This window comes from Kogia breviceps, chromosome 2 (assembly GCF_026419965.1).
Source record: "Kogia breviceps isolate mKogBre1 chromosome 2, mKogBre1 haplotype 1, whole genome shotgun sequence".
Taxonomy (NCBI): Eukaryota; Metazoa; Chordata; class Mammalia; order Artiodactyla; family Physeteridae; genus Kogia; species Kogia breviceps.
Genome location: NC_081311.1, coordinates 2,639,885 through 2,664,000, shown reverse-complemented (window position 1 = coordinate 2,664,000; position 24,116 = coordinate 2,639,885). Strand labels below are relative to the sequence as shown.

Sequence of the window (24,116 nt, the reverse complement as noted above, 5' to 3'; positions counted from 1 at the left end):
GTAAGTATAATAAAATCATATTTTATGACTATTTGAGGGTAATGAGATTAGTCTTTAGAAGCGATCGCCACATATTAAAGATGCCACTGTCTATAGAATGTTAATAACCTTAAATCAAAGTGTATGGAAACTATTCACGATAAATTAAATGAAAATTTCTGTATTCCTCATAAGCCCAGCGCTTTCCACTCACAGCCGACCCAGTGGAAGAGGGAACGCTTTCTTCGTGGAGGGACAACGCAAAATAAAGTTAGTCAACGGTGGAGGGTCGAGTTGAGAAATCGCTTTGTCTCTGCGTATGTAGCTGCTTCTGGGGCTCACCGCAAGGCGAGCGGCCAGGCAAGCGTTATTGTCAGATTATGCAAAGTGCCTTTTCGGAAAAGATGAAGTTGGAAAGGGGAAACAATGCTCCCTTTGTAGCACACTTCCTAAAATGCCCAGCCCACGCTGGAGGTGCCCCCTTCCTTGCTCTAACGAAAGTATCATGCTTAAAATCATTTACAGTATCTTTAATTCAGATTACACGCGCCAAGGCGATTTAAATCTGATTACCAAATTAGAAGGTTTTAAAACAAATCCTTCTAAATCTGATACTGTTGACTAAAGAGGGAAAGAAAGTTCTATAAGCCCATCACATAAGGTAACGATCCTGCCCCAGAAAGAAAAGGGGTTTTAAACCTTTTTGACAACAAATGCAGCTGCCCCACTATTTTGGATGATATTAAGCGAAAATGAATGCAAATCTGTGTTCAGCAGCCATCTGGCCCGAAATGGGGGAATCAGCTGCTCTCACAACAGGCTCGGAGGCTGAATCCATTTCAGCTCATTTTCTAGATCATCTGGTCCCGCACCCAAAGCGTGGAAAATACGGTCTTTATCATTCACCAACTTTATCTTTTTTGTCACTCCACTGCTGGCTCCGAGCTGGGGGCACAAGGACTCGCCAGCCGGGCAGGGTCTCCACACGGGCCTGCTGGGGAGCGGCCTGGCAGGGCAGCCCCTCAGCCCCCACCTCACCCCACCCCACCCCAGATTTTCCCCTTGACGGGGCGGGAGCGGCAGCGGAGAGGAGCGAGGGGCCCAGCGCCCAGGCCGGGGACGGCGGAGGGGGCCGCAGGTCAATTCCCGGATGTGCAGAGAGATGCTGGGAGCGTGTCCCCGCGCCCGCCCGCCTCTAGCAGGAGCCCTGCCCCCGCCCCTCTCGCTCTCTGGGAATCTATGGGCGCCCAGTACCCAGGCGGGGGAAGCCGAGGGTGGGGGCGGGGGACAGGCTGACACTTTGGAAGCTGAGCAGGCCCGCCGCGACCGCTGGTACAGCCTCCGCGCACAGACCGCTCCCAGGGGCCAGACAGACGCCCAGGGGCCGGGCCGGGCGGGGCCTGACCTTCGCAGGAAACCTCGCGGGCCGCGACGGCGGCGACGACAGCTCAGGGCGCCGCGCTCAACGCGATTTGCACGGGTGGCCCTCGCGCGCCTGCCTCCTCCTCCTCCTCCTCCTCCTCCTCCTCGGAGGTTGGGAAGTATTCCTTTTGTGCGGATTTACAGGGAGAGGCTTCAATGAGCCCCCTCACATTTGCATTTAAATAGCGGCATCAAGCGCTTCGCGTGCCACACACCAGTGGGCTCCCAGATGTCACGCCGGAGTCAGTCAGATGGCCAGTGCCCAGCTGTCCTCCCCACGTCGTGCCGGAGCAGGCAGTGACCTTAAAGAGACAGCGCCCGCAGCCCCTGGGGCCCCGCTCGGGGAGCGGCGTGCAGGGCGCAGGACCGCGGCCGCGCTTGGACACCGACCCGCGGTACCACCCGAGGCCGGGCCAGGCGGTACAAACGCGCAGCGCCCGCGTCCAGGCCCGGCCCGGCCTCCCTGCCGGCCGCGCAGTGTCCAGGCCGCCGCGCGCGCCCAGCCCTCCGCCCGCGCCCACTACCCACCCACGGGGGGAGGGGAGGGCTGCTCGCGCGCGCCAGGCGTCGAACTTCCCCCTCGCGCCTCCCAGTCCCGGGTCCTCCACTGCTGCGTGGTGCAAGGCCTGGAGAGCGGGAGCCGGGCTGGTGCCGGCCTCCAAGCCATCCAGAAACTTCGGCCAAGTTGGGGTCCCAGGGCGCAAGGCCGGCTGCGGCGTCAGAGCCGGCCCAACGTCCAGAGCACTCTGTGAATGCCCCTTCCTGCTCGAGGCCGAGCCCCGGGAGCCAGCCGCCCTCTCTCCCAGCCTTCCGGAGAGTAATAAACTGCATTTCCGGCGTTGAGAAGCCCGGGCCGGGGGTTCCTGGAAGCCAATCCCCAGGAGGCATCCGGGGTGCGCAACCGCGGCCGGGTGCGGCTCCCTCGTAGGGCCAGTGTCCTCAGGCCCAGGCTGCGCGGCCGTGTCCCTCAGAGCCCTCGGGAAAGGGTGGGAGCCAACGCGCCGAAGGCCAGCGGTTCGCTTTCCCGCCTCCAGGGCTGAGTTGCAGGCGCGGCCCGCCCCACGTCCTCCGCGCCCGGGGGTCACGCTCAGACAGCGCCGGTGACCCGGCCTCCGGCCCGCCTCCGGCCCGGCTCCGGCCCGAGTCTGGGCCCGGCGCCCGCGAACAGGCACGGCTCGGGAAAAGACCCGAAAGCGGAGGGCCAGACTGACCTTGGGCCCCGGCGAGAAGGAGGCCGCAGGGGCTGAGAGAGCCGGAGGATAGAGTAATCCCGGGAGGCCGCACCTAGAAAGTCCCATGAACCAAACCCTGCCCCGCGGGGGTCAGTGACGCGGCCCCTGAGCGCGCCCGAGCTTTGCCTTGCGCCGCGGGGGCACGCTCGCCCGTGGTCCTTCGGAGACCGGCGAAGCCAGGTCTCCGCACTCAGGCCACCCCAACCTGTTAAGCTGCGTACCAAGGGGGCTGGGCCAGAGCCTGGGGAGTTTTCCAGGCCCGGAGAACGTGCCTTCGCCCTCTCAGTACAGAGACGGAAGCTGCGGGGCCCTCAGGAGACCTGTGGCGACGGAACCCAAGCCGGGACACGCGTCCCGCCTGCCCTCAGAGGCAAGTAACTGGGCATCTCGCCCTGGACACCCGGGGCACTTCTACGGGATCCTCTCCCCTGCGCTGGAAGGCGGGAGGCCTGGCTGGATTCACAGCTAAAAAGAGTGCACCGAAGGGTCTCGGACCCCTGTTCTCTGCACCGCCACCCCCCCCAACACCGGTCACTCTGTAGGCCCACCCCCGAGTACCGAAAAGGGCTCAATTCTCCGAGTGAAAACGTGCAGGCGCCTCCTGCCAAGGCGGCCAAGTTTGATAAACAGCGCCTCCTGGGGTGAGGAGAGCGGAGTGCCGCAGCGCAGCCGAGAGCCGAGCCGCCCAGGCTCCCACCCACCCCCGGGCAGGTGGCCGCCGCGGCTCCCCGCCCGGCTTCACCAGCTGGGCCGCGGCTCCTGCGCGTCGGGCGCACCTAGGCCTCGCTGACCCCGTGACCTCAGGAGCGCGCAGAAACGTCCACCCGCCGCCCGGTCCGAATTGCCGCTCACGTATGTTTGAAAGAGTCAGACCGAGCCGGGCACCGGGAACAAGGCCCAGGCGGCGAACACGGCGCTCACGCCCTTGTTGGAGAGAAGCGCGCGCTCCAAGTGCCCGGCCCTGCGGGGGACAGCGGACGCCACCGGAACGCGCTCGACCGTCTCCTTGGAAAACCTAGCTCCAAGCCGGGCCGAAAACGCCAGGGCGCACCTCGGCTCCTGCAGCGTGCGAAATTAGAAAGGAAACCGTTAATTACTGTCTCCTTGTCCTAACTTTTCTCTGGTCCTTTCAGTCACTTTGTCTAACCCCATATTCTGAGTCAGCCCTGGGAGCTCTTCGGCCAGAGCGAGAATCCGAAATCAAACACTCGCCTTCTGCCAGCCGGGCTTCTCCCAGTGCACCTTGCAACCTTAAAGGTTGCCTCTCCGCAACAAGCTCGGAAGGCGCACCGGTGCTGGGAAAGACAGCTGAAGCGTGGCGGGGTCCCTCGGATCCGAAAAGGCACAGTGGTTTCGCAACGAGCTGGGATTTCCCGAGCTGCGTTCAGCGGCGCCCCAAGGCAGTCGGGCAGGCTGAGCCAGAGCCGGCGCCCCGGACGCGGGTTCCGCGCGCGCACGCCCGCCCCCGCCAGTTTACAAAGCAAACTTTCCCCAGAGTAGCTTCTACATGGAACGGCGCGCGAAGTACGCCAATCAACACCTAATCACGCCCAAACTGCAGAAACGCGGATCGATCAGATAATTTCAAATATTATAATTGGCTTTAATTAAACACACTGCGTTCTAATTAACTCTGAAATTTTAGCATGCTTTGGGACACTGGTGTCTGATTTGATATTGTCAGTCCAGATGTCCTAATAAAATTCAATCCTCCACTCAAGATTTCAATATTCACTAAGAACAAAATGCAAATTAAATGCAAAACCTAAAGTATCGCCAGAGGTATAATCAAGAAAGGTGTCTCAAAACTTCTCACTTTTTATTACGCAGTAGTTTAAAAATGCAGATTACATCCTAACAAGACCTCTCCAGCACACCATAAATCTTAACTCTTTCCTGGACGGGGATGGAGTGCCCTGCCACTGGCTTAAAGGTAAAGGAGAGGGAGAGCCAGATCCCATGACGGCACTGAACAACCTCCTGAGGAAGCCAACGGAGCGCAAAAGTTTGCCAGTGGAGATTCTGGTTTGAAACACGGGTTTGCCAAGCCGGGCAAAGGAGTTGGGGTGGTAGAGAGCCCAGGGGTGGAGGTGAACGGGATGGCACGGGACTGACGTCCTCCTCTGCCGCCACCTTCGCCCACTCCTTGGCTACACCTTAACGGAACGTGTACACATCCCTTCTCCTGCGCAAAGGTGGGGAGGTAGGTGACCGCGGCCAGGCCCGGTCAGTCCGCTCGCGTAATTATCTCAGCTGCGGGGACCGGGAGAACGAGGCTGGGAGGGAAGGGAAAGCACACTGCCCTTGGACAGAAATGTGTCAAGCCCTCCTCCTTTCCCTCTTGCACGAATCCTTTCGCCACATTCTCCTGACTTCTAAGGGATCCGAGCCAGCAGACGGGGTCCAGCGGCGCGCGGCGTCCGGACGGCCTCTCCTGGGAAGCCCGGCGCAGGCCACAAGGGGGGTGCGCTTCTGGCGACACGTTTAGCCGCGACTTGATTCTTTACCAATGCGAAGGTCTGCTAAATTTACAGTCCAGAATGAGCCCCGTTAAAAGGAAGCTATTCTCACATTAAAAATGTGTATGTTTTCCATACTAATGGAGTCACTTAAAGCTGTTGCTAATTTAACTTTTTTGAAAGGCCACACTGTGGAAATTTGCATTTTCTTTAGGATATTGAAATGAAGAGAAAACTGCTGGGCGGCGAGGCTGCCCAGGGCATAGCTGGGGGCCATGCAGAAATAAAAACAGATAAAGAAAAGAAGAAAGAAAGAAACCCGCTTCCCTTCTAGACTATTAATAAGCAATTTGTCCCGCTGAAATTTACATTGCAAAGCGCAGTGCACAGGCAGCCACGGCGGCGGAGCATCCCGCGCGGGGTGCGGGCGGCCTCTGGGCAGTCCGGGCCGCCCTCGAGAGTGATCGGTACGCAGCTTTGAACTTGGTGTCCTTGCCGCCGCATGGCCGACCCTCGCCCGCACCCAGGCGTATCTGCACCCCAGTGCCCCGCCTGGGCCGAGCTCCCGGAGAGCCGGCACTGGAGCTGCGCGGTCACCACCAGGGGGCCGCAGCCAGTTGGGGTCTCTCCAGGGGAGCCCCTAGGCTCCCACGGACATCCCAGACTCACGGACCCCCATCCGCCCCCGCAACACTGCCCCGGCCTTAAATTAAAAATGACAACAATACGCTTAATATTTTTCCCGCTGAGCCGTGCGGCCCTGGTCCAAGCCCACTGCCGGTGCAGAGCCTCGCGCTCGGCGCCCGCCCCGCGCCCCCGCCAGCTCCCCCGCCCGCGCGCGGCCCGGCGGAGCGCAGCTCCGGAGCCTAGCGTGGGACCAGGGCGCCACCTACGGGCGCCGCGCGGCTCCGGGCGCCGCCGCCTCCTCGCTCTCCCCTTCCGGAACCCGCTCCTCCTCACGCAGCCGCCGCCCGCGCTCGCCCCGCGTCCGCACAGCGACGCCTGCCACTTACCACAATTACAAGGCCCTCCCCGTGCCATTTTGCTTATGAAACATTGATTGCTAGATAGTCGAACTTTTAAGCACTGTATTAAAACTTTCGAAATGAAGGCGCTCTCCTGCTTGCAATTTTGGGGCACACGGTTAAAAGACATGAAATGTAGAGATAATGCAATTTGATTTGTTAGTCCAACTCTGCGATTTGAGACTTGATGTCCCCAAAGACCTGGAGAGGTTTTCGCCTTTATTTATTTTTATTAAAGCATCAATCTACGCTGGAGCTGGGTGAACTCGGTTTCACCTGGAGAACATAAAATTCCCCATACCAGAGAAATAAGCACCTTTCATAAATCAGCGGTATTCCTGACACATCGATCAATTTTTGGTTGTTAATCCGAAAGGAGGAGTTTTAATTGCTTCCTGCGTTCTCGTCCAGGCATCTCGGCGTTTCGACCCCTCCCTCCTGCCCTCCAGGGGTTGTATTAGGGGGAGGGGCGGGGATTGAGAAATCCCGGGTCGTTCCACTAAATCCCAGAACCCCCAATCTCCGCCCGCGCGCGCCTCCCCCGCGCCGAGGGCGCTCTGCACGCGCTCACCTCCCAGCAGCCCAGCCAGGAAGGCCTCGAGGAGCGGCCACCCAGAGCCCGCGAGGCCTCCCAGGCGTGCTCGCCAGCCGCCAAGACGCTGCCAGGGCCCGGCGCAAAAGTTCACTGCGAGGCCAGGCCCGAAGTGCCGCCCACGGTCCCGGGCTCCCCCGTCCCCAAGCCCCGCCGCGTTCCTTCGCCGCAGCCCCGACCCGCGCTCCCGCAGGCGAGGAGAGCGCACCCCGGCTCGGGGACCCCTCAGGGCGAACAAACCGCGCCCCCCCTCCGCCCAGCGCCCGGCCCGCGACGCGCGAAGTTCAACTTTGAGGGCCCGTGGCCTCCGGTGGGCCTGGGGCGGGGGCGGGGACCCCCCCGACGGGATCGCGAGCAGCCACCACGCGCTTACCTGTGCCGCTCATTCGACGGGAGTCGCGGGGCGCCCCGGCCGCGAGGTGACAGCGGCGCCGGCTTTGGGCCGGGAGGGTATGCTGCCCGGCGCCTGCCCACCTTCCCACCTCCCGCCCTCCCTGGAGAGCCCACGGGCCGGGCCGCGAGCGCCAGTGCGCACGCGCCGCGCCGTCTTCCTCCGCGGGAGGCGGCGGCGCGGTGGGCGCGGTGGGCGTGGTGGGCGTGGTGGGCGCGCGGGCGAGGGCGCGAGAGGGTAGCCGCGGGCGCCCGGCAGTCTGCCCAACGCCATGCCCCGGGGCCGCAGCTGCGCCCCGCGCTGGCCGCCGGCGGGGGAGGACCTGTGGGGCATCCCCTAGCCGGATGCGGGGTTCTCCGTGGCGAGGCCCTTTTGCCAGGACCGGAGCCACGCTCCTTCCTCTGAGGGCCTGAGGGCGTTCGCAACCTGCTTTGGACAAGAGAGCGCGCCAGGCCCCGGACGGGGCGCACGGCAGGTACACCTGTCCGGAAGGGGGTCCCAAGTCCCGGAGGCCTGAAGCCGTTGGTGTGGATGCACGCACCCTCGCAAGCAGAGGATGCCCGGCGGTAATGTTGGGGAGGGGGCCGCTTCCTTGGAGACTAGATGCTACTAAGCTAGTGAGAAACACTCTTCTGCCCGGAGGTCTCAGTGAAATGGGGGAGGCAAGAGATCTCCCACAAACGGGGAGAGGGACCAGGATTCTCCCCATAAAGCCACCTGGCCCGCTCCAAGCGGAGCTCTGCGCTCGGGGCGTCGTCAGCTCACGCGCCTCCTTAGCTCTTGGAGAACGAGGCCAGGCAGCCCTGACCACGCTACCCCTGCCTTTGGTGTCACCTGGCAAATGACCGGATGTGAAACCTTGGCCATAAACATCTGGAGCTGCTCTTTAGGAAAGGAAGGGCGTCAGGAGCTCTCGCGTCCCGCACCCTCTGACTGACGCTGGGCCTGCCCTCCCTACCCCATGTCTCTCATTTTTCTAATACGTCCCTTTGACGAAAACCTGGGGTTATCTCCTACGGATTCTTATCTACTTGCTTCCTCTAAACCTAAGTGCAATGCAGATACCTAAACAAATACAACTTTCATATCGCCAAGGTTTGTTTCAGAAAAGCACCAGTGTGTTGAAATGTGACCCTCACCCTCCACCTTCTTGGTTATTCTCCCGTTTCTGGCTCCTAGACTTGTTTTGTACTCTTTATTTCAGCCTTTTACAGTGAAAGTTGAATGTGCTGAATCATGAAATCTTACTGGAAGGAGAAAGTTATTTTTGGCCATTTATTTAGTAAAAAGCACTCTAGAGAATGCAACCCAGAAATGTACTTTATTATGATAGCTTAATGTAAGAAAAGAACTAAATAACGAATATTTCCCCCTTGTCATCTTCACTTGGGAATCATTTTTAATGTGAGCCAGCATGAAACTATTTAAGCAGTATGCAATATTTTAGGACATAAAATTACCCATGTTTTTAAAAGCAGCTCACATGTATTGGAAGTTATGTGCCAGCACCCCAAGATAGGCACAGGCTCAGAAAAGTCGCAAGCCATGTCCTGGTCACACTGCCAGGAGGCTGCGACTTCAGCCCCAGAGCTGGACTCCAGAGCTCTGGTCCTTACGAGGTGCGGCCACGTGTGCCTTCAGAGGCAAAGGGGGAAGGGGGCGTCCAATGTCTTGAAGTCACTTTGCACGCATGGAGCCTTGAAACTGCCTCTGCTCAATCAGTTTGGCCAGGTCGGCTGTGGAATGACCGGGATGGGGGGGCCTGAAGGGAGGGGTTCCACCCTCTAGTGATGGCTTGGTGACCCTTTGTTGTCCAGCCTTCCTTCTGGCTGTTTAACCCCAAGTTCCCACACCACCCCCTGCAGTCTTGCCTGCTCCCCTGTCCCCCAAAGGCTGCTGTCGCCAGGGCTCCTTCTCCAAATGTGCCCGTGAGCCTGTGCCACCCTGCAGGTGCCCGCCCACTGCTCTGTTGCACCTCTCTCTTCCTGAGCCTCCGCTCGACTAAGGAGCCTGGGCCCACCCTTGGTAGGTCCTCAAGGGAGATGTATATGTGTGTATACATATATATATATATATATATATATATATATATACGTGAATGAGGAATGGATGGAGAACATTTCACCACGTAGGTAGTGATTCAGGGGTCAGGGGCCTGGGAGAGGAATGGTGTAGGTCTGGTGGGTGCGTGAGGGAAATGACACGATCTGATGGGGTGCTTGGAGCAAACCCATCACTTTTATGGGAGAGAAACTCAGAGAGCTCGGCCATTGAGAGGAGGCGCCCCCATGGCCTCATTTTTACACACCAGTATCGGCACAGAGGTATCCTGAAGTAGAAGCCATTGACTTTCTCTGTGCCCCGCTTACTGGATACAGCGAACTGCTGCCCCTCCGCTGCCCTCCCTTCCCCCCACCCCAAACATTCACGTAGGCTGGGCTCAGCCATGTGTGAGGTGTGGTGAGGAGGCCCTGCCCGTGTGCAGCGGGAGATGTAGTGTCACAGCCAGTCACGCGAAAGAAACGGGAAACAGCTTGGTGATGTTTGCATTGGGAAAAGGCTTCCATAGGTCTCACAGGTGAAGCCCAGTTCTCTCAGCCACATAAAAATCAGTGTCCATTTCATCTGTCACTGTCCACATCTGTGTGCTGTCATTGGCCACTGTACCTGGAAACATAAATTCACAAACATCAACATTCAAACCTGTTTCAGTATTTACTTTAAGCTTTTTACCCGTAACAAGCACTGTCCTAGTGGCCACTACTAAGCAGCTAACGTGGCGAGTGTGAGAACTGCAAGGTGGGGACGTAACTGCCCCCAAATAGCAGAGGCCAGTCCACGGTGCTGGAGGCGCAGGGGCCCCATCACGGGAGCTTGGTCGAGACTCGGCCTCCGAACACAGAAGTCAGAACTTGATCGTGGGGGCATTTTCAGAGCACAGACAGTTTCAGGGATTGTTTGTTTCATTTGCAGGTCTCTCATTCTGGTGTGAAACGTGTCTCTAAGTGCATTTCTCCTACGAGAAACTCCTGGGGTCAGGACTGCCCCCTTCCCCGCCATCTGGTTTATTAGTTCTCAGCATGGAGCTGGCCCAACGAGGGGGCTCAGCAAATACTTCCTGAATTAATACAGACGTGATTCTGTTTTAGAGACTCTGTAGCATGGGAAGATTCAGACACACCCGCACCTTGATGGAATGGAAGATGGAAGCCGCTCTCCTGCTCAGAACTTTGTTGTCCGTCCATCTCTCTTCCCGTCCTGCAGGGGGAAAAAAAAATAGGTTAATTAAAACGGCACCTGACTTGGTCAACTATATGCCGTGATGCTCGGGGACACCTTTGCTCTTGCCCCTCCCACTGGAGTAACCTGGCGAGGGTAACAAAGAAGACAACCCACTGTCCGCGCTGCACAGCCAGGAAGGGCCCCTTGTGGGAGGCGGGGGCGGGGGAAGCGAGGACCCTCGGGGTGGAGCCCTGCCCGGGAGGCGGTGAACCACCACCCGCAGGGCTGCAAGCCAGGCAGGATAACGGGAACCCGCTTCCCACTACGCCCTTCCTGCCTGGGGTGTCGGTTTCACAGTGAGACCCACTCCTCCAAGTTGTACACATGGACTTTGGGCTCTCGGGGCAGAAGACTTGCCCAAGGGACTTGTGAACGGAGGCAATCGGATGCCCCTTCCCAAGACGTCTCTGCCCCTGCCTGGCCCTCCGCTATCGGAGTCTAAAGGAACACGATGGACGCTTCTGTCTTAAAATCATTCCTGGGGGGCTTCCCTGGTGGCGCAGTGGTTGGGAGTCCGCCTGCCGATGCAGGGGATACGGGTTCGTGCCCCGGTCCGGGAAGATCCCACATGCCGCGGAGCGGCTGGGCCCGTGAGCCATGGCCGCTGAGCCTGCGCGTCCGGAGCCTGAGCCCCGCAGCGGGAGAGGCCACAACGGTGAGAGGCCCGCGTACCACACACACACAAAAAAAATCATTCCTGGGGAAATTCCAGGGGGGTAAGCCCTCTGGCCAGGAGGTGAAGTTTTCAGTGAAAGGTGTGAGGACAGCAGAGGGTTCCTCATCAGCTGTCCCGACCCTACAAGCTCTGGGGCCACCAGAAATGCAGCCGCAGGGTGAGAGGTCACCCTCAGGGATGGAAAGTTGGAGCAAGAAAGTGGCAGCTGCCCTCCCAGGAACTGAGTGAGTCTGAATCACAGAATCCCGTCAAGCCCACAGAAAAGAGTGCCCTTTTGCCTTGTGGTGGAACAAAGGAATAGTGTACAAGCGCTAGGGCACCTGCCAGATAGCTTGGGGCTGGCAGGCTGTCTCGGCTGGCCTTGGCCATGGGGAGTGGTAATTATAAATTACAAGATATTGAGTAGAGTTCCCTGTGCTATACAGTAGGTCCCTGTTGCCTATCTATTTTATATATAGTAGTGTGTATCTGTTAATCTCAAACTCCTAATTTATCCCTCCCCTGCTTTCCCCTTTGGTAACCATAAGTTCATTTTCTGTATCTGTGAATCTGTTTCTGTTTTGTAAATAACTTCATTTGTGTCATTTTTTAGATTCCACACATAAGTGATATCATGTGATATTTGTCTTTATCTGTCTGATTTACTTCACTAGGTATGACAATCTCTAGGTGCATTCATGTTGCTGCAAACTGCATTATTTCACTCATTTTTATGGCTGAGTAATATTCCATAGTGTGTATATGTATGTATATACTACATCTTCTTTATCCATTCATCTGTTGATGGACATTTAGGTTGCTTCCATGTCTTGGCTATTGTAAATAGTGCTGCAGTGAACATTGGGGTGCACGTATCTTTTTGAATTAGAGTTTTCATCTTTTCCAGGAGTGGGATTGCTGGGTCATATGATAATTCTAGTTTTAGTTTTTTAAGGAACCTCCATACTGTTCTGCATAGTGGCTGCACCAATTTACATTCCCACCAACAGTGTAAGAAGGTTCCCTTTTCTCCACACCCTCTCCAGCATTTACTAGAGAAGACCTCTTAATAAAATCCAGGGTCTCCACTGTGCATATTCTAGGATGGGGCGACTGCCAAGGAGCAACATACAGGGAAGGAGACTCCTGAATGTGATCACAGCAGACATAAACCTGATAAAGAATATTTTCTATGCACACACTAACTGTTTTGCTTGTCTACTAAGAGTTATCTCCTCAACCTGAAACAATGTATTTTCGTACCACAAATTCTACTAAAGAGAAAACAGGCCATTTTAAAAAATGTAAATCATAACAGTTCTTTGCATTTAACTTTCAGAAGAGATTCCTAATGAATTCTTTCCAACCTGCATTCTAATCTCTGATCCAGTGCTGACAGGTGTGAGATAATACAGAAGTCCGTTCCTCAGCCAGCTGGCCATGGCACAGCCCTGGTGCAGGGCCAGAATTCTAAAGACGTCCCCGAGATTTCTGTCCTCCAGTTGTTCAATCAAACCATAATCCAGGTACTGATGGGAAGGAACTTTGCAGATGGAATTAAGGTTACCAATCAGCCAACTTTAAAATAGGGAGATTATCCTGGACTCTCTGGACATGAGCCCTTAAGAGCAGATGAGGAAGGGAGAAGAGTCAGTGAGATGTAGCAGGAAAGGGAGCCAGAGGAGAGGCCAGAGAGAGTCAAAGCATGAGAGAAACTGGGCCTGCCATTGTCGGAGGGGCTACACAGAAAGCACAAGGAGGACATAGGCAGCCGCTATGAATGAAGACTGGACCCAGCTGTCAGCCAGCAAGGAAACAGGACTTCAGTCCTACAACCACAGGAACTGAATTTAGCCAAAGATCAGAATCATCTTGGATGAGGACCCCAAGCTCCAGATGAGAACACAGCCAGGCTGACAGCTTGACTTCAGCCTTGCAAAACCCTCAGCAGAGAACCCAATTGAGACCATCCAGGCAGCTGACCTACAGAACTATAAGACAGTAAATGGGTGCTGTTTTAAGCCACCAAATTTGTGGCAATTTGTTACCCCAACAACAGACAATGAAAACACCCACCTTTGAAGCCTGGAGGCACATGCTCCTTGCTTACACTGTGTATCAGTCAGTTGTTGCCATGGTAATGCTGCTAACAAACCTTCCCCAATGCAGAGGCTTAAACAACAGCCATGCCCCTCACACATGCCCCTGCAGGTCCGCTGGCAGAGCTGTGCTGATCTCAGTCCGGTGTGTTGTGTCCGGCCAACTGTGGCTTCACTACACGAGGCAAGAGCTGTGGACTCTCCCAGCAACTCTGCTGACAGGCTGGCTTTTTCCCTGGGGCCCCCTGGCTCCAGGGTGGCAACAGGCTGGAGCGGACCTGTTCTGAGGAGTAGAGGCCAGGTGGGCATCTCCAGTGCCTCGGAAAAAGGCTAACCCAGCCTCTGAGCCATAGAGTGTGGAGAAATTACACATCAGTCCCATTGGGAAGCTATAGGTGATGGGAAGGAGGGTCAGGAGAAAAGAGCACATGGCACTCACCTCCCATCTGTCCCTCTTGTTGTATGGAGACCAGCTCCAACAGGCCTGTGGGTCTGCCTCCCAAACCCCAGCACCTAGAACAGTGCTGTCAGCCTCCAACCATATACTTTCAATTTATCAGCCCCTGCTTAACATAAAAACCCCAAGCAGAGCCCAGATTGGTCTGGGTTGGATCACATACATGATCATCCATAAACCAAGTACGGTGGCCCCAGGAGGATGGGGTCCTTTGATAGGCAAGCATCCACCCCGAAACTGCCTATTGAGGAGTGGTCCCATATGAAAGAATGCAGGGTGACAAAATGCATCCAACACAGCAACCACAGAAGCCAGAATGAAAATGGCAGAAAATTATTTTTAAGTGTTGAAAGAAAAGAACTGTCCATACAGAATCCTATATTCAGAAAACAATGTCCTTCAGGAATAAAAGGGAGATCAAGCCATTCTCAGATGAAAGACAACTAAGAGACTTTCTAGCTTGTATACCTACCCCCCAAAAATGGCTAAAGGAAGTTCTTTAAACAATAAAGAAACAATAAGAGAAAGAACTTTGGAACATACAAAGAGATAAACATAGAAACACAATAGTTAACTCAAAATGGAATTCTAAAAAAAGTGTTTAAGTCTCAGCAAACAAAAGTCCAAATCCAGACAGCTTCACAGGTGAATTCTACGAAACATTTAAAAAAGAGTTAACAGCGATCCTTCTTAAACTATCCCCCAAAAATTGAAGAGGAAGGAATGCTTCTGAACACATTCTACAAGGCCAGCATCACCCTGATACCAAAACCAGACAAAGGCACCACAAAAGAAAATTACAGGCCAATATCACTGTTGAACATAGACACAAAAATCCTCAACAAAATATTAGCAAACTGAATTCAAAAATACATTGAAAGGATCATACCCATGCTCAGGTACAATTTGTCCTAGGGATGCAAAGATGGTTCAATATATCCACAAAGCAGTCAACGTGACACACCACATTCACAAGTTGAAGAATAAAATCATCTGATCATCTCAATAGATGGATAAAAAGCTTTAGACACCACAACTCAACATCCACTTATCATAAAAACTCTCAACAAAGTGGCCATAGAGGGAACATACCTCAACATAAAAAAGCCCACATATGACAAACCTATAGCCAACATCATACTCAACTGTGAAAATCTGAAAGCATTTCCTCTAAGATCAGGAACAAGACAAGTATGCCCACTCTCAACACTTATTTGACATAGCACTGGAATTCCTAGCCACAGTAATCAGGCAAGAAAAGAAAAAAAAGAAGTACAAATTTGAAAAAAGAAGCAAAACTGTCACTGTTTGCAGATGACATGATACTATATACAGAAAATTCTAAAGACACTACAAAAAAATTTAGAATTAATAAATGAATTCAGCAAAGTTGCAGGATACAAAATTAATACACAGAAATTTGTTGCGTTTTTATGCACTAATAATGATCAGAAAGAGAAATTAAGAAAAAATCTCATTTACATTTTCATCAAAAAGAATTAAAAATGTCAGAGTAAATCTAACCAAAGAGGTAAAAGACTCTGAAAACTATAAGACACTGATGAAAGAAATTGAAGATGACACAAATGGAAAGATATACCATGCTCATGGATTGAAATAATTAATACTATTAAAATGACCACATTACCCAAGGCAATCTACAGATTCAAAGCAATCCCTATCAAAATACCAATGACAATGTCCACAGAACTAGAACAAATAATTCTAAAATTTATATGAAAACACAAAAGATCCCAAATAGCCAAAGCAATCTTGAGAAAGAAGAACAAAGCTGGAGGTATACTCCCTTCCTGATCTCAAACTATACTACAAAGCTACAGTAATCAAAACCATATAACCAGCACAAAAACAAACACATAGATCAATGGTACAGAATAGAGAGCCCAGAAATAAACCCACGCAATTATGGTCAATTAATCTACAACAAAGGAGGTAAAAATATACAGTGGAGAAAAGACAGTCTCTTCAATAAATGGCACCAGGAAAACCGGATAGCTACATGCAAAAGAATCAAACTGGACTACTTTCTCACACCATATACGAAAATAAACTCAAAATGGATTAAAGACTTAAACGTAAGACCTAAAACATAAAACTCCTAGAAGAAAACATAGGCAGTATGCTCTTTGACATGGATCTTAGCAATACTTTTTTGGATCTGTCTCTACAGGCAAGGGAACATAAACAAAAATAAACAAATGGGACTAAACTAAAAAGCTTTTTCACAGGGAAGGAAACAACCAACAAAACAAAAAGGCAGCCCACTGAATGGGAGAAGATATTTGTAAACAATGTATCCAATAAGGGGTTAATATACAAAATAACAAAGAACTCATACAACTAAACATCAAAAAACACAACCTGATTTAAAAATGGGCAGAGGATCTGAATAGACATTTTTCCAAAGAAGACATACAGATGGCCAACCAACATGTGAAAAGATGCTCAATATCTCTAATTATCAGGGAAATGCAAATCAAAACCACATTGTAATACCACCTCACACCTCTCAGAGTGGCTATTGTCAAAAACACAACAAAATGGCAAGTGCTGGAGAGGATGTGGAGAAAAGGGAACCCTTGTGCACTGCTGGTGGAAATGTAAATTTGTGCAACCACTAGGGAAAACAGTATGGAGTTTCCTCAAAAAATTAAAACTAGAACTTCCATGTGATCCAGCAATTTTACTACTGGGTATTTACCAGAAGAAAACAAAAACACTAATTCAAAAAGATATATGCACACCAATGTTCATGGCAGCATTATTTACAATAGCCAAGACATGCAAGCAACGTAAGTGTCCTCTGACAGATGAATGGATAAAGAAGATGTGGGGTGTGTGTGTGTGTGTGTGTGTGTGTGTGTGTGTATATACATATATATGTTTACACATACATATATATGTATACACACACAAAATGGAATATTGCTTGGTCATAAAAAAATGAAATCAGCCCCTTTTTTTTGCAGCAACATGGATGGATTTAGAGGGTATTACGTTAAATAAGTCAGACAGAGAAAGAAAATTCCATAGGATCTCTTATGTATGTGGAATCTAAAAAACAAAACAAACAAAACAAAATTAAAACAGACTCATAGGTACAGAGAACAAAAAGGTGGTTGTCAGAGGGGAGAGAAGTGGGGAGGGCAAAATAGGTGAAAGAGGTACAAACTTCCAGTTATAAAATAAGCCACAAGGATGTAATATACAGCATAAGTAATATGGTCAATAATATTGTAACAATTTTGTATGACAACAGTTACTAGATTTACCATGGTGATCATTTCATAATGTATGCAAATGTCAAATCGCTATGTAGTACACCTGAAACTAACATAATATTGTACATCAACTGTATTTCAAGAAAAAATAAAAATTAATTAACCTAATACTTAAAAGTGTTTAAGTAACTCACAGAAAGACAGGAAAAATAAAAAGCAGAGGGAATACACTGAAAACAAAAATAAAACAGCAAACCTAAGCCCTAACATATAAAAAAACTACATTAAATGTAAATAGTCTAAATACTCTATTAAAAAGGCAGAGATTAGAAAACATGATTCAACAATATATTCAATATACTCAACAATATACAGTCTACTTCAAATATAATGCTATAGGCAGGTTGAAAGCAAAGAGATGGAAAAAGATATGTTGCGTGAACATTAATCAAAAAGAAAGCAGTACTGCCTGTATTATCAGAAAAAGTATACTTTAGAGCAAAGAAAATCACCAGAGACAGAGAATGACATTATATAATGATAAAATAAGACACAGCAATGCTAAATGTGTTTGTACCACAGAAACAGCTACAAAACATGTGAAGCAAAGACTGATAGAATTGAAAGAAGAAATAGACAAATCTATAATTATACATGGAGTTTCTCTGTGATTGATAGAACACATTTACAAAAAATCAGCAGACATAGAAGAACTCAACCACACCATCAACCAACAACTCAATCCAATTAGGATCTAACTGACATGTATAGAACACTCCTCTCAACAACGGCATTATACACATTCTTTCCAAGTATCCATGAAACATATAACAGTATTGACCATATAACCTAGGACATAAAACAGATCTCAACAAATTTAAAAGAAGCAAAATCATACAGAGTGTGTTGTCTGACCACAATAGAATAAAACTAATATTCAGTAAGAAAAAAAATCTTCAAACACTTAGAAACTAAGTGCAAGGCACTTCTAAATAATCCCATGAGCCAAAGAAGTACTTAGTGAAATAAAAAAAATAAATGCATTGAGCTAAATAAAAAGACATATCAAAATGATGGAGCACAGCTAAAGCAGTGCTGAGGGAAAAATGTATAGCATTAAATGCATTCATTAGAAAAGACGCTGAACCAAGTAGACATTCACAGGCAAACGTGAACCCCCACCAAAGTCTCAAACCTTATACAAAGAGTAATTCAAAATGGATCATGGACTTAAACTAAAATGAAAAGTTACAAAACTTTTTGAAACAAACATGGGAGAAAATCTTGGGAATTTAGGGTAGTAAAATAGTTCTCAGACTTGTAACAAAAACAAGCCAAAAATAGAAAAAAAAAGGATAAATTGGATTTAATCAAAATATGTTGGGACAAGCCTCTTAGATAGCCTCATCTGCCAGAGGGCAGACAGCAGAAGCAAGAAGAACTATAATCCTGCAGCCTGTGGAAGGAAAACCACAATCACAGAAAGACAGGCAAAATGAAAAGGCAGAAAACTCTGTCCCAGATGAAGGAACAAGGTAAAACCCCAGAAAAACAATTAAATGAAGTGGAGATAGGCAACCTTCCAGAAAAAGAATTCAGAGCAATGATAGTGAAGATGATCCAGGACCTTGGAAAAAGAATGGAGGCACGGGCTTCCCTGGTGGCTCAGTGGTTGAGAGTCCGCCTGCCGATGCAGGGGACACAGGTTCATGCCCCGGTCCGGGAAGATCCCACATGCTGTGGAGCGGCTAGGTCCGTGAGCCATGGCCACTGAGCCTGCACGTCCGGAGCCTTCGCTCTGCAACGGGAGAGGTCACAACAGTGAGAGTCCCGCATACTGCAAAAAAAAAAAAAAAAAGAATGGAGGCAAAGATCGAGAAGATGCAAGAGATGTTTAACAAAGACCTAGAAGAATTAAAGAACAAACACCTAGAGGAATTAAAAAACAAACAAACAGAGATGAACAATACAATAACTGAAATGAAAAATACACTAGAAGGAATCAATAGTAGAATAACTGAGGCAGAAGAACAGATAAGTGACCTGGAAGACAGAATGGTGGAAATCACTGCCACAGAACAGAATAAGGAAAAAAGAATGAAAAGAAATGAAGACAGCCTAAGAGAGCTCAGGGACAACATTAAACACAACAACATTCGCATTATAGGGGTCCCAGAAGGAGAAGAGAGAGAGAAAGGACCCAAGAAAATATTTGAAGAGATTATAGTCAAAAATTTCCCTAACATGGAAAAGGAAATAGCCACCCAAGTCCAGGAAGTGCAGAGAGTCACAGGCAGGATAAACCCAAGGAGAAACACATCAAGACACATAGTAATCAAATTGACAAAAATTAAAGATAAAGAAAAATTATTGAATGCAACAAGGGAAAAAAGACAAATAACATATACAGGAACTCCCATAAGGTTAACAGCTGATTTCTCAACAGAAACTCTACAAGCCAGAAGGGACTGGCACATCATATTTAAAGTGATGAAAGGGAAGAACCTACAACCAAGATTACTCTACCCAGCAAGGATCTCATTCATATTTGATGGAGAAATCAACAGCTTTACAAACACACAAAAGCTAAGAGAATTCACCACCACCAAACCAGCTCTACAACAAATGCTAAAGGAACTTCTCTAAAGTGGGAAACACAAGAGAAGAAAACGATCCACAAAAATAAACCCAAAACAATTAAGAAAATGGTAATAGGAACATACATATCAATAATTACCTTAAATATGAATGGATTAAACACTCCAACGAAAAGACACAGACTGGCTGAATGGATACAAAAACAAGACCCATATATATGCTGTCTACAAGAGACCTACTTCAGACCTAGGGACACATACAGACTGAAAGTGAAGGGATGGAAAAAGATATTCCATGCAAATGGAAATCAAAAGAAAGCTGGAGTAGCAACACTCGTATCAGATAAAATAGACTTTAAATTAAAGAATGTTGCAAGAGACAAGGAAGGACACTACATAATGATCAAGGGATCAATCCAAGAAGAAGATATAACAGTTGTAAATATATATGCACCCAACATAGGAGCAGCTCAATACATAAGGCAAATGCTAACAGCTATAAAAGAGGAAATTGACAGTAATACAGTAACAGTGGGGGACTTTAACACCTCATTTTCACCAATGGACAGATCATCCAGACAGAAAATTAATAAAGAAACACAAGCTTTTAATGACACTATAGACCAGATAGATTTCATTGATATTTATAGGACATTCCATCCAAAAAGAGCAGATTATACTTTCTTCTCAAGCACTCATGGAACATTCTCCAGGATAGATCACATCTTGGGTCACAAATCAAGCCTTGGTAAATTTAAGAAAATTGAAATCATATCAAGCATCTTTTCTGACCACAATGCTATGAGATTAGAAATCAATTACAGGAAAAAAATGTAAAAAACACAAATACATGGAGGCTAAACAATGCACTACTAAAAAACCAAGAGATCACTGCAGAAATCAGAGGAAATAAAAAAATACCTAGAGACAAATGACAATGAAAACACAACAATCCAAAAACTATGGGACACAGCAAAAGCAGTTCTAAGAGGGAAGTTTATAGCAATACAATCCTACCTCAAGAAACAAGAAAAATCTCAAATCAACAAAGACACATGTGCCACAATGTTCATTGCAGCACTATTTACAATAGCCAGGTCATGGAAGCAACCTAAGTGCCCATCAACAGATGAATGGATAAAGAAGACGTGGCACATATATACAATGGAATATTACTCAGCCATAAAAAGAAATGAAATTGAGTTATTTGTAGTGAGGTACGTGGACCTAGAGTCTGTCAGGTAGAGTGAAGTAAGTCAGAAAGAGAAAAATACCATATGCTAACACATATATATGGAATCTAAAAAAAAAAAAAAAGAATAAGAAGTGGTTCTGAAGAACCTAAGGGCAGGACAGGAATAAAGACACAGACATAGAGAATGTACTTGAGGACACAGGGAGGGGGAAAGGTAAGCTGGGACGAAGTGAGAGAGTGGCATGGACATATACACACTACCAAATGTAAAAGAGATAGCTAGTGGGAAGCAGCTGCATAGCACAGGGAGATCAGCTCGGTGCTCTGTGACCACCTAGAGGGGTGGGATAGGGAGGGTGGGAGGGTGACGCAAGAGGGAGGGGATATGGGGATATATGTACACATATAGCTGATTCGCTTTGTTATACAGCAGAAACTAACACAACATTGCAAAGCAATTATACTCCAATGTAAATGACAGGGCATCACTGACACAAGTTGGGGGGAACAGTGCAGAGAGAGGATTCCCCACTTCTTCCCCTGACACAGAAGGGAGACAGAAGAGTGTGTCCAAGGCTGGTCACGGAAGTGAAGGTCCATACATGGGATTCTAAACTATTCATGAAAACACGGAAGGGCTAAAAATAATATACCAAAATTAAGCGGGGAATGGATGAAGTTGAAACGACTTAAGCTTCTCTTTCATACTGAGAAGTCAAATAGAAATTGTTTAAAATGGACAAATGCAGGGACAGAGTGGAAGCATTTTATTTAGAATTACGGCGGTAACAAGATCTGAAAACATAATGGTTAAAATGGTTCTCTCCTTAGAGGGGGAATGGGGTGGGAAATGTTTCTTCTTCATTTCATATCAGTCTACACTGCTTTAATATTTTTACTTTGTGTGTATTACTTTTATGATTTTTAAAAATGTGGGGAAAAAGCCATGGACACAGACATCAATGTCCTTGTTTCCTGTAAAAATGTCTTCACTTGTTTATGATTTAGTCTTATTCCCTTGGACTTTATAGAGGATCTATATTAAAAAATAGCCATCAAAGAGCACATCTGTAGGGTGTGGAAACTGCAATGAAAGACATTCATGTCCATTATGTCACCTAATGTCCCCACATGAGGATTCATGCCGCACACCTCTCCCAGAATTTCTCACCTGAAGAAAGTTTGCCTCAACCTGGGAAAAATATCTACAACAGATATGGAGGACAGAAGGGTTGACATTCTTAATAAAGAGAAACTTTCTCAAATTAACGAGAAAAATTCCTAAATATCTCAATAGAAGGAAAGGATAAAGGATATAAAGCATCTCACCAAAGGAGAAATGAAAAATTGTCAAATAAAACAACAAGTTAACTTTTTTACCCCTCAGCCTGGCAAAATTGAAAAAGGAGGAGGAGGAGGAAGAGAAAGGGAAGGAGGAGAGCAAGGAGGGGGAGGGGTGAGGAAGAGCAGGAGGAGGAGGGGGAGAACAGCCAGTAATGATGGGGGTGGGAGGTATGGGGAGCCTGGGCCTCTGGGCCCTGCAGTCAGAGGCACCATCTTCCATGGGCCAACTGGAGGATGTGGCCAAAAGTCCAGCAGTTTTACTTCTAGGAGTTGAGGCTAAGGAAATAATTGGCTAAGTGTGCAAAGATGTATATCAATCCATGACAGGTGTCAAAGACACCAGGACACACACAAAGGGAGAAAGGAGGCTGGGTGAGGAGAGAGGCAGAGATTGGAATGTTGCAGGAAGCCCAGGGACCACCTAGAACCACCAGCAACTAGGAGAAAGGCAGGAAGGATGCTCTCCTAGAGCTTCCAGAGGGAGCCTGGCCCTGCCCACACCTTGATTTTGGACTCTGGCCTCCTGAATTGTGAGATGATAAATTTCTACCATTTTAAGCCACCAGCCTGGGGTACCTGGTCACATGTCGTGGGAAACTAAATGTAATTCTTAACAATGTAAGAATTAACATTGGGCTGACAGTCTCAGGATGGACAAGGGCACCCAGCCTAGCGGGCTGACTCTCAAGTGGGGCCTCCATCTCTGGTCCATGGCAACTGCCACCAATGCCACTGTGTCAGCTGGAACTGACAGGGTTCTATTCCAAAAAGGAAGATGGGGGAAGAATCTAGGGGGTAGTTTGGTCAGTTTCATTGCTCCCCTCACCCATGCAGTCAGCTGTGGCCTGGAAGGTGCATCAGGTGAAACAGATGTAGCTCCTGGTGATCACCTCGTAAGTGGCAGGCAGGTCCTCAAAGGATGGAGGGCTTCCCAGGAGAGCTAGACCCATGAAAGGATGGAGGGCTTCCCAGGAGAGCTAGACCCATGAAAGGATGGAGGGCTTCCCAGGAGAGCTAGACCCATGAAAGGATGGAGGGCTTCCCAGGTGAGCTAGACCCATGAAAGACCCAAGCACAGCAGACAGAATGATGTTTAAGTGTTCAGTGTATATTAAAACTAGGTCACATTTCTTCCTTTCTTTAAAAATAGGCTGTATAGACTAGGAGAAAATATTTGTAAATGATGCGACTGACAAGGGCTTAATTTCCAAAAAATATACACTAAGTCCCCTACATACAAGCGAGTTCCATTCCGAGCACACATTTGTGAGTCCAATTTGTTCATAAGTGCAACAAAGTTAGCCTAGGTACCCAACTAACACAATCGGCTGTATAGTACTGTACTGTAATAGGTTTATAATACTTTTCACACAAATAACACATAAACTACAAACACAAGAAATAAAACATTTTTAATCTTACAGTACAGTCCCTTGAAAAGGACAGCAGTGCAGTACAACAGCTGGTACACAGGGGCTGGCATCGAGGGAACAGGCAAGAAGAGTTACTGACTGGAGGAGGAGAGGAGGGGGGAGATGGCAGAGCTGAAGGATCGTCAGCAATAGGAGATGGAGGGCAAGCTGCAATTTCACTCATGCCTGACGTTGATGGCACAGGTTCTGGTTCCTGCTGGATTCAATTCTATCTACCCTCCTGAAAAAACAATCCAGTGATGTCTGGGTAGTAGCTCTTTTTTCTCGTCATAGATGACACTGTAGTGCTGGATTGCATTCTGAACGGCTGATGCAAGCTTCATCTACTGTTCTTCCTTTGGGTCTGTGCCTCAAAAACTAAGAGTGCCTCCCAAATAAAGGAAATCTCCTTACCATTTCCTGTGTCATGAATCTCTTTGGTTCTTCAGTTTCTTTTTCTTCCTCTTGTCCTTCTTCATCCTTTCTCTGGGCCTCCAATTCCATCAGGTCTTCATTAGTAAGCTCCTCGTATTGCACAGCAAGGAGCTCAATGAAGTCATCCTCTTGCAGATCTAGCTCCAGCTTCTTGCTGAGGGCCACTAAGTTGCTGAAGACCTCTTTGGACTCCTCATCCACCTCTCAAATCCACGAAAATCATGAACAAACTGTGTAAAAAGTTTCTTCCAAACCCCATTCATGGTGAAGGCCATAACCTCACACACGTTTGCATCTT

The 24,116-nt window shown here is 48.9% G+C and overlaps 1 protein-coding gene across 2 annotated transcripts in view; it reads right to left on the bottom strand.

Annotated features, from left to right (window-relative positions):
• Nucleotides 1–8,403: 8,403 nt before the first annotated feature.
• C2H10orf143 (chromosome 2 C10orf143 homolog) overlaps nucleotides 8,404–24,116 on the bottom strand; it is a 101,041-nt gene continuing 85,328 nt past the window's right edge. Inside the window, exons 6-7 of one of the 2 annotated variants that reach the window (XR_010838756.1) lie at nucleotides 10,288–10,358; nucleotides 8,404–9,767 (exon numbers count right to left, since the gene is read on the bottom strand). The gene's annotated coding sequence lies outside the window, so the exon portion shown is untranslated. The remainder of the gene's footprint in view (nucleotides 9,768–10,287; nucleotides 10,359–24,116) is intronic. The other variant, XR_010838755.1, reaches the window with a different exon arrangement.